The sequence below is a fragment of the Phyllobates terribilis genome, unplaced genomic scaffold (genome assembly GCF_046119375.1).
Source record: "Phyllobates terribilis strain yellow unplaced genomic scaffold, ASM4611937v1 Scaffold_11__3_contigs__length_659146591, whole genome shotgun sequence".
Taxonomy (NCBI): domain Eukaryota; kingdom Metazoa; phylum Chordata; class Amphibia; order Anura; family Dendrobatidae; genus Phyllobates; species Phyllobates terribilis.
Window position 1 is genome coordinate 472126734 of NW_027362771.1, and position 12268 is coordinate 472139001.

The 12268-nt window shown below is 45.6% G+C and overlaps 1 pseudogene; it reads right to left on the reverse strand.

Annotated features, from left to right (window-relative positions):
- Window positions 1–2407: 2407 nt before the first annotated feature.
- On the reverse strand, window positions 2408–9950 carry LOC141167310 (serine/arginine-rich splicing factor 9 pseudogene; annotated as a pseudogene).
- Between the last annotated feature and the right edge of the window lie 2318 nt (window positions 9951–12268).

Here is a 12268-nt window from a genome sequence, read left to right on the forward strand (position 1 = left end):
CAGAAGATCCAGGAGCTGGAGCAGAAGATCCAGGACGCTGGAACAGAAGATCCAGGAGCAGCGGCAGCAGCAGCGACTGGAACAGTGAGAAGATGGTCTTGTGGTGTCACAGAATATTCTGTGGCACTACAAGGCCCAGCACAGACACATCAGATGTGATCGCTCTGTAGAAATCCTCACCAAATGTGAGGGTCTGCAGGGCGGTCACAGGGTGATGATGGGGTGGTGACAGGTGGAGGTAATCTGATTGGAGCAATCATTGATGACATCGATCGCTCCAATCAGAGTACCTGAATACAGGTGACCAGGCGGTCACAGGGAGGTGTCACCCCTCTGTAACCCCCTGTGGTGCATGTTGTGCCCCAGCCATCTGATTGGTGACACTGATTGCACCAATCAGACATGGCTGGAGCAGAGCACGCACCACAGGGGGTCACAGAGGGGTGACACCTCCCTGTGACCGCCTGGTCACCTGTATTCAGGTACTCTGATTGGAGCGATCGATGTCATCATCGATCGCTCCAATCACAGCAGTCTGGGGGCTTGAATCACATTACAGGGGGTCATGGGGTGGTGACAGGCAGGTCACAAGCCGGTCACCGCCCCATGACCGCCCTGTCACCGCGCGGTCGCGCTACGATCGGTGCGATCGATGTGATCGGCGATCGCACCGATCCTAGCAGTCCGGGGCCAGGGCTGGGGTGTCCTAGCAACAGTCTAGGATCGGTGCTCATAGGAGCACCGATCCTAGGCTGCAGATCACTGTTTCCGGCAATCACATTGCCGGAAACAGTGAGAAATGCTGTGATTGGCTGTTCAGATTTGAACAGCCAATCACAGCGATCGCTGGAGCGGGGGGGCGGCGACAGCCCCCGGGATGATGACGTCATCTACCAGGAGGTAAGATGGCACCGTAACTTTAATGCTGTCACCGCGACTTAAGTTGCGGTGCCGCATTAAAGATATGACGTACTAATACGGGTCTGGCTCTTAAGTCCCAGGGCACAGACGCGTATTAGTACATCAGATGTTATTAAGGGGTTAATAAATAGATCTTGGAATAATAATAAGTTCCATGATTGCATGCGTTATTAAAAAAATGTTCCTGTGCTGAGATAATCTTATAAATGTGCCCTTCCTATGTGCTGTGTAATGGCTGTGTCTCACCATACAGGGACATGGTCTGATCACCACATCCCCTGGGCAGAGGTAGCAAAAGAGTATATAGACAGGACAGCATGGGATCACAGCTTCTGCTCTCTGTGAGGTAAAACATGTTTAAAAACAAGGCAGGTAAATGTTTTACCTCACAGAATAATCTGTGATCCCGTGCTGTCCTGTCTGTATACTCTTTTGTGTCCTCCCCTGCCCAGCAGCTGTGGAATAATCAGACCATGTTCCTGCATGGTCAGACACAGCCATTACACAGTGTGGAGACACGAGGGTCAGTGGGTGCTCTTGTCCGCTGGTCCGGCTGTCTTTAGAAAGACCGCATGAACCATGCTCATCCCACTGAAAGCCTGCTCTCTTTTCCCATGGGCAGAATACTACTCAGACAACACAGGGTGAAGGAAAAACAGTGTGGCAATAATTTATTGAACCACCAACAGACAATAACATATAGAACAGTCCCAGCAAATACACAAGATGGTGCAAATTACTGAGTCTCACCCTCGCCAGGATTAGAGCAGCTGCGACTTCGGGGGTTCCAGGGCCAACTACCGCAACCACTGGCCCCCTGCTTTGGGCGGGCAACCACAGACAGGAGGTAGGAGCAAGCTTAAGAAGCTAACAATTCATTGCGGTACATAGCCAGGTGAACTCATTGTCCCAATCCTGGATTCTTCAAACGTCTTTGAGGATTCAGTGATGGTCAATGGAGCAGATCTGTATTCCTCCAGCTGCGCCATGGTCCCTTAAGCTGGCATCCTGTAAAGTCTCTCTCTGGGGAACAGAAACAGATGCTCTTTTATAGTTCACAACTATCCTTCAGGCCATCATCCACAGGTCAGGGGGAAGGTGGGATGAGGTCATCTCTCATTGTTCAATTATTTAATCAATCTGCATAGTTTGTCCTTCCCTGCTTGCAGGTCAACAAGCTGCATGGACTTATGCAATGGGCAATCAACATATTAGCAAACATTAATTGTTCAATTACCTTATGTCCCTGTCTTCCAAGGATAGCAGGACAGTAAGCTGTAAGGACTGATACAACAGGTAAACAGCAGCCATTCAACAATTCTGCAAACAGAAATTCAACCTACATCAAGAGTCAATGTTCGGACTCATATGAACAATAGCTCATATCCCTGGGCCTACTGAATTTACGTCTTGCTTAATTATGAATAAATGCTGTGTCACCACATTCCTCCCCCTTCTTAGTTAGCCAGATGTGATAGGCTTCCGATCATCCTTCTCCATTTGTTGGGGACAGTCCATTGGAATTTCTTCCAGCACAGACATGAATGTAAGAGGTTTCACCTTCATGAGAACGAAACTTTGTATCATCCATTTTCCTCAAAGCATATTCAATGTCTTCCTTGCGAATAAACTCTACAATCCCCATTCCATCCTTGTGTACATCAGTATAGCAGACATGTCAAGCTTCTCTCATATGGTCTTTCAGATCCTGCCAACTTTACAATGGGGGAAGCTCCGAGATGAGGACTCTGTATTCAGTTCGCCGTTACAGGGGTCTGTTCCTCCTGCAGGGACCTCCGTATCCTCCCCATGGTCTCCGGTTTGAACTGAGAAACTCCACATGTAATTGATGAGAACCGAACTCGTATCCATTGCGTCCAAACATGGCTCCCTCTGCATCCTGTGGATCCTGGAAGCTGATGAAGGCGAACTGCGTGGCACCCCCTCCCCCGAGATTCTTCAGCTCGATGGTACAGATCCGCCTGTACTGCTGGAACAACTCTTCCAGCTCCTTCTCAAGTACTTCGGCCAGTAAATTACCCATGTAAATGCACCCATTCCTCGAGAGGTGACCCCCAGCCCGGGAGATGGCCTGATAAATGGTATTCTGGGGGGGACAATATCTGGGCTGACCAGGGTGATGGAAGACCCAGGTTTCCAAGGTCCCTGGGCCTGGATATCACTGACCTTGTCCGGCTGGATGTGGTGATGGAGGTTAGCTGTTATAGGGTGGTCAATCTGCCATATAGTATGGACAGGGTATATCACTTCATCCGCTGTTGGTGTATATGGGGGGTAGCATCCCTCAGACCCTGATGGCTCTTCTTGGCAGAAGTTGACTGGCTGGGCCAGCATATGGGCTCCAGGCCTGGGGCCCCGGCCCTGTAGACAATCTTTTGCTGTGTGTCCAAGGTGCTTGCATGTGTAACAGCGCCATAGGTTGGGCAAATCATGGGTCCTGTTTATAAACCTTTGTCATGGTTGGGTTTATAATAATAATAATCATTTTTATTTCTATAGCGCCAACATATTCCGCAGCACTTTACATTTTAGAGGGGAATTGTACAGACAATAAAAGAATAACAATAACTACATAAATCAACAGATACCAAGAGGAGTGAGGGCCCTGCTCACAAGTTTACAATCTATGAGGAAATAGGAGAGACATAAAAGGAAGATGGTAACAATTGCTTGTATTGTATGGTCCACCATCAATGTAATAAATAAGGTATTCACATAATGCTGAATGAATCAGTCACCAACCAATATGTGTACAAGTATAGACATAGAGGGCTATTAAGTGCATGGGGGTGTGTGAACAGCTGATACTATTGACCTGATTTGAAAGGAAATTATGTATGGGAAAAACAGGGATAGTTAGACAAGTGTGGTGAGGTGATAGGCCAATCTAAAGAAATGAGTTTTTAAGGCACGCTTAACCCTTTCACCACTGAAGGTGGTTTGCACGTTAATGACCAGGCCAATTTTTACAATTCTGACCACTGTCACTTTATGTGGTAATAACTCTGGAACGCTTAAACGGATCCCACTGATTCTGAGACTGTTTTTTTTCGTGACATATTGTACTTCATGATAGTGGTAAAATTTATTCGATATGACTTGCGTTTATTTGTGAGAAAATCGAGAATTTGGTGAAAATTTTGAAAATTTCGCAATTTTCAAACTTCGAATTTTCATGCCCTTAAATCAAAGAGATATGTCACACAAAATTGTTATTAAATAACATTTTCCACATGTCTACTTTACATCAGCACAATTTTGGAACCAAAATTTTCTTTTGTTAGGAAGTTATAAGGGTTAAAATTTGACCAGCGATTTCTCATTTTCCCAACAAAATTTACAAAACCATTATTTTAGGGACCACATCACATTTGAAGTGACTTTGAGGGGTCTTTATGACAGAAAATACCCAAAAGTGTTGTAAGGGGGAAGACTGGGGTGTAAGTACTTTCAGAACAAGGGATCTGGAACTGCCCGGGCCATGCCTCTGGTTGCAGGGGGAAGACAGACAGCGAGCACAGGAGTCAGGTGACTGGGAAGCTGGGGGCGTGTCCAGAGCCAGAGCTGAGGGGTCAGGTGACCGGGGAGCTGGAAGTGTGTCTAGGAAGAGGGAGAAAAAGGAGTTTTTCGCGGGAAAGCAGGCAGTTGACAGTGGGGGTCAAGCCCGACTAGAGGGAGAAGAGACACAGGGTCCGTGGAGCCGAGCAAGTGAGGTGCAGTGTTATGGACTAGGGGCTCAGCGGGTCAAACCAGAGACCACCCACTGCCGCCAGAAGACGTGGAGCCGAGCAAGTGAGGGGGAGTGTTATGGACTAGGGGCTCAGCGGGTCAAACCGGAGACCGCTCACTGCTGCCAGAAGACGGAGCATTGTTTAGGCAGGGAAGCCAGAAGAAAACAACACTGGCATCAGCTGGCATCTGCCTTGTTGGGAACAAGAGTCAGCTAAGTGCAAAACTGCCGATTACAACCGTGTCGACTCTGCTGCATCTAGCCAAACTGTGAATTGTCGTTTATAGTCTGTTACCTGCTACTCCCCTTGTTGTCCCCATATTTCCCCTGTTACTCCCTGCGTGGAGATTGACCCTGTTACAGTAAATCCTCCTTGTTTATTAACCCTGTACTGGATGCTCTGTGTTTCTGTGTCACTGCATCTAAAGTACCTGTGTTAGTGTCACCATTCTATAAACTGTACCCCTCAAGGTGTTCAAAACCACATTCATGAAGTTTATTAATTCCTCAGGTGCTTCACAGGAATTTTTGGAATGTGTAATAAAAAAATTAACATTAATTTTTTTTACAATAATGTTACTTTAGACTCATTTTTTTTTATTTTCGCAATGGTAACAGGAAAAATTTTTTGTGCAATTTCTCCTGAGCACGCAGATACCCCATAGGTGGGGAAAAAGCTCTGTTTGGGCGCATGGCAGGGATCGGAAGGGAAGGAGCACTGTGTGACTTTTTGAATGTAAAATTTGTTTGAATAATTAGCGGACGCCATGTCACGTTTGGGGAGCCCCTGATGTGCCTAAACATTAGAAACCCCCTACAAGTGACACCATTTTGGAAACTAGACCCCTCAGGAAACTTATCTAGATATGTGGTGAACTGTCATGGGTGTGTCAGAGGTGACAGACAGTCGCCCTGCAATGGTTTGCAGGAGATCTCCACGTTTGGCAATGCAGACAGCTGCCTAGATAGGAAGCTGTGTTTAGGACCCAGCGACCACCTCCCTTTAGTCTGGGTGTATATATACCTGGTGTGTCTAGGTGGGCGTCGCCAGTTATACTCATTTCTACTTGAAACTTGGCTGAAGCTGCATCACGTCCTCTCTGGTGTCTTGATGCCGTGTGCCCTGTTGGAGTTCTTCTAAAGCTGAGTTGTTGTTCCCCTGTGTTGTCTTCCCCTTTTGTCTTTAGAGTGCTAGATGAGGTTGACTAGTACTCATCTCCTTCCTCCCCCAGCTATAGCCTTACGCCAGGGATAGTAGGGCGAGGCACGTGATCGGCGACAGCTCTGGAGGCTGTATAGGGACGTTAGGGAGAGACAGGGTGGCGCTAGTCCAGATTAGGAGGTCACCTCTTCCCCCTTTCCCTAGTGTCTGGTCTCCCTTTCCCCTCTGTGTTGCACTCACACCCGGTGTGACTCTCTGTGTTGCACTCACACCTGGCGTGACATGAACACCTTGAACCCCCAGGTGCTTCACAGAAGTTTATAACATTGAGCCGTAAAAATAAAATTTTCACATTTTCCCACAAAAATGTTTTTCAGCCCCCAGTTTTGCATTTTCATAAGGGTAACAGGAGAAATTTCACCATGCAACTTGTTGTTAAGTTTCTCCTGAGTAAGCCGATACTCCATATGTGGGGGATAACCACTGTTTTGGGGACACGGCAGGGTTCGGAAGGGAAGGAGCGCCATTTGACTTTTTGAATGTAAAATTTACTTGAATAATTAGCAGACGCCATGTCGCGTTTGGGGAGCACCTGATGTGCCTAAACAGTGGAAACCCCCCATAAGTGATACCATTTTGGAAACTAGACCCCTCAAGGAACTTATCTAGATGTGTGGTGAGCACCCTGAACCCCCAGGTGCTTCACAGAAGTTTATAATGTGGAGCCGTGAAAATAAAAAAATCAAATTTTTTCCACAAAAATGATCCTTTAGCCCCAATTTTTTTATTTTCACAAGGGTAAGAGGAGAAAATGGACCCCAAAAACTGTTGTGCAATTTCCCCTGAGTACACCGATACCCCATATGTGGGGAAAATGCACTGTTTTGACGTACGGGAGGGTTCAGAAGGGAAGGAGCACTGTGTGACTTTTTAAACGCAAAATTGGCTGGAATCGAGAGTGGACGCCATGTCGCGTTTGGAAAGCCCCTGATGAGCCTAAACAGTGGAAACCCATCACATGTGACCCCATTTTGGAAACTAGACCCCTCAAGGTTTTTATCAAGGGGTTTAGTGAACATTTTGAGCCCAGAGGTACGACACAGAATTTGATAACATTAGGTTGTCATATTGAATAAGTTGTCATTAGTCTTGAGCGCAAGTGCTACTTGAGTTTGCATCGCGTACTCGGGTGTGCACCAAATATTCGGATGCTCGAGTCTCCGCCTAGCATGTTTCACAGTTATTAGACATCCAAAAAAGCATGCGGGGATCGCTCGTGCATGACAGGCAATCCCAGTGAGGTTTTTTTGGCTGTATAACAGGCGCAAAACATATGGGGCGGAGACTCGAGCATGTCACTCGAGCACCTGATGCAAACTCAAGTAGCGAGCACTTGCGCTCAACACTAGTCGCCATATCGTCATCATTTTTTTCTTTACTTTTGAAAAAATCCCAACCCCAACACAACCCTAACCCCAATCCTAGCACAACCCTAACCCTAGCACAACCCTAACCCGAACACAACCCTAACCCCAACGCTAGCACAACCCTAACCCTAGGACAACCCTAACCCTAGGACCACCCTAACACAACCCTAACTCTAACCCTAGCACAACTCTAACCCTAGCACAACTCTAACCCTAGCACAACCCTAACCCTAACACAACCCTAACCCTAGCACAACCCTAACCCTAGCACAATCCTAACCGTAGCACAACCCTAATCCTAGCACACCCCTAACCCTACCACATCCACTAACCCTAACCCTAGCACAACCCTAACCCTACCACAACCCTAACCCTAGAGTTTATTTTTTACGCCGTTCCTCATGTGGTATAAGTGATTAGTCTTCGGGTTGGTGCGATTGCAGCGATACCAGATTCATATCGGGTTTTTATGATTGACAGCTGTCACAAACTAAAAAACGCTTTTTTTTTGCAATGACTAGTTTTTGCATCGTCATATTTTGAGAGCTATAAATTTTCCATATTGCGGCCAACAGAGTCATGTGATGGCTTGTTTTCATGTAATGGCTTGTTTTTTGTGGGACAAGTTGACGGTTTTTTGGTACCATTTTCGGGCATGTGACATTTTTTGATCGCTTTCTATTCCGATTTTTGGGAGGCAGAATAAACAAAAACCAACAATTCAGGAATTGTATTTTTGTTTTGTTTTTTATTCCGTCCCGCGTGTGGTAAAATTGATAAGGTAGCTTTATTCTTCAGGTCAGTACGTTTACAGCTGTACCACATTTATATAGTTTTTTGGCGCTTTTACACAATAAAAACTATTTTATAGAAAAAAAATTTTTTTTTGTATCGCTTTATTCTGAGAGCTATAGCTTTTAATTTTTTAAGCTGATGGAGCTATATGGCGACTTGTTTTTTGCAGGACAAGATGACGTTTTCAGCGGTACCATTTTTTTTTACATTCGTCTTTTTTATTGCGTTTTATTCAATCTTTTGTTTGGCGGTATGAAGATAAAGCATTGTTTTTTGCTTTGTTTTTTTATTTTTAAAGTGTTCACTAAAGGGGTTAACTAGTGGGACAGTTTTATAGGTCAGGTTGTTCCGGATACGGCAATACCAAATATGTGTACTTTTATTCGTTTTTTTTTCATAATAATATTTATTTATGGGTACAGTATATTTTTTTGGGGGGGATTATTTTTTTCATTTTTTTTTTATATTTTTACAAGTTTTTTTTCACTTTCTGATACTTTTTTTTACTTTTACACTTTGTCCCACTATGGGACTTTCACTTTTTGCAGTCTGATCGCCTGTATTGCATAGAGATGCAGCAGCATCTCTAAGCTATACAGCCTGTCAGCGCTGCACAGCCAGAAGTTACTTTGATCGCGCACTGCGCATGATCAAAGTAACTTCATGCTGTCTGGTGACCGCGGCACCACTCCTTGCACATAGTACCGGGTATCAACTGTGACAATCAGCTGACACCCGGCGGCGATCGCGCCCGCACATCCTCTGAGCGGCAGCCATTGCCAAGGCGTATTAATACATATCTGGTCCAATAGGCCCTGGCACAGATACGTGACGGGAGTGTTAAGTTTGGATAATCTTAGGTCATTAGCAGAATAGAGGGCACGAATATGGTGGTAGTCTGAGACGAGAGAGAAGATGTAAGGTGGTGCTGAAGCATGGAGCTCTTTGTGGGTGAGAGTGATAAGTTTATATTGAACTCTATAGTGGATGGGTAACCAGTGCAATGACTGGCATAGGGTAGAGGCATCGGAGTAGTAGTTGGCGAGGAATATGATCCTGACTGCTACATTAAGGAGGATTGGAGAGGGGAGAGTTTAGTAAGAGAGAGACCGATTAGTAGAGAGTTTCAATAGTCCAAATGAGAATGAATTAGAGTTGTTGCAGAGTCATAGGTAAGAGAAGGTTGAATTCTAGAAATGTTTTTGAGGTGTAGATGACATGAATGAGCGAGTGATCGGATGTAGGGAGTGAATGAAAGATCTGAATCAGGTACTGGGTAGCAGGATAGTCCTGCTCAAATGGCTGGTGGCTGCTTGAATCCTTGGTTGAGGGGTCTCCTGGAATTGGTGGGCATATCGGGTCTACAGTGGAGTCGCTTGGCTGTAAACTCGTCGGCCAATCAACCTGCTTGCTCTGGGGTGTCGGGCATCCGGTCGGCTACCCACTCTCATATTTCTGGGACCATTTTCTCCATAAGTTGTTCGAGCACGATCACGTCCTGGAGGATATCAGTGGAGTGGGCAGCCTGACCATCGAGCCAGCGGTTGCAGTGTCGTCGGAGTTGACTGCCAATTTCTACATAGGAGGGGCCCTGGTGAGACAAAGTCCGGAATTTCCATGTGATATCTCTCGGGAGTGATAGTAAAAATCGCCAACAGGGTGTCTTTAATAGTCCAATAGTCCAGGCAGTCCTGAAGCCCAAGCGACCGGACAGCATCCTGTACCCAGCCAGTTAAACGACTCCACGGGTGTTTGCCCGATCAGCTGTGGGCACCTGGTGCATCAGCATCAGGGTCTCAAAGCTTTGCAGATGTTCATCAACCTCTGTGTTGGACTCATTAAACACTGGCACGTCTCTGTAGCGAAGATGATTACCTTGGTGGTAGGCCGTCATGGAAGTAGGGTCCGATGCTGGCTGTAGGGGTACTGGAACTCCTAAAACCGATTCTATAACACAGGCCCTCTCCTCACTTGAGGCTCCGGGTCCAAATGCGATCAACGATTCCTGGATTCGGTGGCCCTGTATTCGATCCGTCAGAGCTGGCACAGCTCCTGTAGTTCCCGTTTCTTGTTGCGGCTGTATATCCCCTCCGGTCCTCCTTCCAAGGCCAAGCTGGTGGGTTAGACATTGTGGTGTCTAAAACCTGCTGTGTATGCCTCACCTATGGTCTGCTTGGACTGTCTATCTGCCTCCCTGGTTGTGGAGACCTTGGACGGTATCTACGAACACCAGTCCCCTGCAGATCCGTCGGGTTGAGTAGTATCCCACTGATGCCACCAATTGTGGAGACACAAGGGTCAGTGGGTGCTCTCGTCCGCTGGCCTGGCTGTCTTTAGAAAGACCGCATAAACCAGGGCTCATCCCACTGAACGGCAACCTCTTTTCCCATTGCCAGAATACTTCTCAGACCCCACAGGGTGAGGGTAAAATAGTGTGGCAATAATTTATTGAACCACCAACAGACAATAACATATAGAACAGTCCCAGAAAATACATAAGATGGTGCAAATTACAGAGTCTCACCCTCCCGCTGGCTCGCCAGGGTTTGAGCAGCTGCGACTTCGGGGGCTTCCAGGGCCAACTACCCCAACCAGTGGCACCCCGCTCTGGGTAGGAACCCACAGAGAGGAGGTAGCTGTAAGCTTAGGAAACTAACAGTCCATTGAGGTATGTGGCTAGGTGACCTCATTGTCCCAATCCTGGATTCTTCAAATATCTTTGAGGGTTTAGTGAGGCTCAAAGAAGTCGAAACCGGTTGTATTTTAGTTTGAAATAAAAATTAACTTTGAATCCGAATATCGGGTTCCATCATCATTCTTCAGGAGCGCATATTGCTGGGAAAAACATTTACAAAGTGATATCGCCCATGAAAGCACTGTCCAGTGCTCTCATTAGCTCCCAGATTTCTGCAGCAAACTGAATGTAAAGAGGAATGGAGTGATCCACTGATTGGATTTACATGCAGTACCTCAAGACACCAAATAGGTGAATGGATTTATGCTGAGTATATACCCTTGGAATCTAACTACTACACTTAGAAGCCTGCGCTTTTTTCTCTCCCTATAATCCCCTCTTGTTTCAAGTTTTAGTGATGGTCAAAGGAGCAGATCTGTATTCCTAAACCTGAGCCGTGGTCCGTTAAGCTGTCATCCTGTAGAGTCTCTCTCTGGGGAACAGAGGCAGAGCTCCCTTTTATAGTTCACAACTATTCTTCAGGCCATCATCCATAGGTCAGGGGGAAGGTGGGATGAGGTAATCTCTCATTATTCGATCATATAATCAATCTGCATAGCTTGTCCTTCCTGCTTGCAGGTCAACAAGTTGCATGGGCTGATACAATAGGTAAACAGCAGCCATTCAACAATTCTGCAAACAGAAATTCAACCTACATCAAGAGTCAACGTTCAGACTCATATGAACAATAGCTCATGTTCCTGGGCCTAGTGAATTTACGTCTTGCTTAATTAAGAATAAATGCTGTGCTGCCATAGCAGGGGCACATTTATAAGATTATTTCAGCACAGGGACATTATTTTAACACTTCCAATTGTGTAACTTATTTTTATTAACGGCACTATTGATTAAAATGTACCATTTAACACCAGATTTTTAGCATTAAATAATCCCCAAAAGGTTGCAAATTTATTTTTTTTATCTAAGCCACACTAACCAGTGTTGAAATGTGCAGACAGTCAGAGATACAGAAACGTAACAATGAATTCAATATAATGGTCATTTTCTCATAAGGCATGGTAGTCTACTAGTGATTAATTACTGCCAAACTATTTATACTATCCAGTTTTCATATCTTCATATATTATAATCTGTTGACGCCGTAGTGATATGTGTAGAAATCTGCAAATTGTGACATGCAAATCCGGTGGTCTGGGGGTCAGCCATTGTTTGAGACTGTTGGATGACAACAGCTATAATTTTAGCTCAAGGTCTATTTTAACTTAGACACAGTATTGTTGTTTTGAGTGAGAGGAAAGACTGGAAGTTTTTTTTCCATTATTTTCAGAGAAACTAAAGCAGGAAGTCAGGCTCCCTCCAGCCTGATTACATAGGAGAGGGCAGAGGTATTGGTCGTCTTGAAGCAAACTGGTCATCATTGAGTTAACAACCATGGAATAAAGCTAAATCAGTATCCATCCTATCGTTTCTTTCTCCACTGCAGCGCACTATTCACACTGAGTATATTGGTTTATTAA